A 1,709-nucleotide genomic window follows, 5' to 3' on the forward strand; every position below is an offset into this window, starting at 1 on the left:
AAACATAATTTATAATTTATGTTATTATTTTTGTTATTATTTTATGTCATTATTTTAAGCACAAAATTATAGAAAATTGAGAAATGTTTTTACAGTAACATGATAGTTTAAAGTTTATAAAAGGCCATAACACACGAGTTTTTAAAATGGTTGTTACATTACATGTGAGAGAGTTGCCAGAACCAATGGAGAAAAACATTCTTAAATTCACACAAATCAGTTGTTAATTAAAATCTTTTCAATTAAATGCGCTCACATTAATCGTCAATTAAACGACTTTCGATTAACTCCGCTTAAATCAATCGTCAATCGAACGATCTTCGATTAATTCTGCTTAAATTAATCGTTAATTGAATGATCTTCGATTAAATTCGCTCATATCAATCGTCAATTAAACGACTTTTGATTAACTCCGCTTAAATCAATCGTCAATCGAACGATCTTCAATTAATTCTGCTTAAATTAATCGCTAATTGAATGATCTTCGATTGAATTCGCTCATATCAATCGTCAATTAAACGACTTTCGATTAATTCCGCTTAATTCAATTTTAATTAAATAGTTTTTAATTATATTTATTTAAAATATTTATTAATTAAGTTGATTGAATTATATTTGTTTAAATTAATTATTTAATTAAAAAATTGTAATTGATTATAATTCAAACCTTGGTTAAAATTCACTCTAAAAGCGCACTTGCTCTTCAAAAATTGTAGGCCCGAGATATCCACATTAGGGATATTCGCAAGGGTCAACTCAACCGTGGTGCAATGGAAGAGCCTCGTCCTGGAGGAACCGCCTTCATGATCACGGTAACCTCTGCGCCAGGTAAGTATCTCGTTCTTCATCGTATTGTAATTTGCACGAAGCACTATCGGGTATTCCGCGACCTCGTTTTCGTAGCCGTTCGCGCGAACGGTCTCCTCTCGCGCGATATCCGCGATCGACGTACGACGATCGTCGTTGGGACGAACCACGCGTCGCGGACGTATACGTAAAATTTCACGTTTCAAAAACTCGTGTATGGCTCGTATCTCGTACGATCCCTCGGGAATCGTAATTTCCTCGTCATCCTCGTCAAAAAAAAAATTTATTATTCGGAGAATTCACGTTCGGAATCGTGTGATAAGTCTCGAAACACGTTAGACCGAGCTCGTAGTCACCGTCGCTCAGATCCACGGCGGGAAAATAATGCTCCGCGAGGATGCTAGTCATCCCGGTCAGCGTAAACGTTATAGACATATCGGCGGAAGCTGGTCGACGAACACTGAGTCTCCGCACGGCGCGTCGTCAGGTTTTAAATTAGCGCCGATCGTCATCGATCGTCCGGAGAAATTGCAAGCACAACTGGCCACAGATGCTCTAATCGTAGCGCTGATAAGACGTGTGATTGTACTCAATTTTCGTCACGCTCGGTCCAAAATATCGCATCAGTTCTTTCGGTGGTCGAAAATTGCCGAAACTGTCGAAATATACGACTCGATTTCCCCTCTTGGCGTACGCTACCCAATGAGTACCGGGGCCGGCTGCATCGTCCAAATTCACGATACCGCTCTCGTTTCGACGTACACCATCGACGATCGGTAACGAATCACGCATGAAAACACCTCTGAAGAACGGTACGCGCATTCGCCTTGCCAGTCGACTCAATTGTACGTTAGTCGTAACACCCGTGGGCATATTTAACGTCTTCTTTGATGTTTTTTTTT

At 39.6% G+C, this 1,709-nt stretch overlaps 1 non-coding gene across 1 annotated transcript; it reads right to left on the bottom strand.

The window, feature by feature from the left end:
- Window positions 1-673: 673 nt before the first annotated feature.
- Window positions 674-836, bottom strand: LOC112458880. The gene has a single exon (XR_003041253.1). It is a non-coding gene; the product is annotated as a U1 spliceosomal RNA (small nuclear RNA).
- Window positions 837-1,709: the final 873 nt, after the last annotated feature.

This window comes from Temnothorax curvispinosus, unplaced genomic scaffold (assembly GCF_003070985.1).
Source record: "Temnothorax curvispinosus isolate PA1 unplaced genomic scaffold, ASM307098v1 QBEX01009310.1, whole genome shotgun sequence".
NCBI classification, from domain to species: domain Eukaryota; kingdom Metazoa; phylum Arthropoda; class Insecta; order Hymenoptera; family Formicidae; genus Temnothorax; species Temnothorax curvispinosus.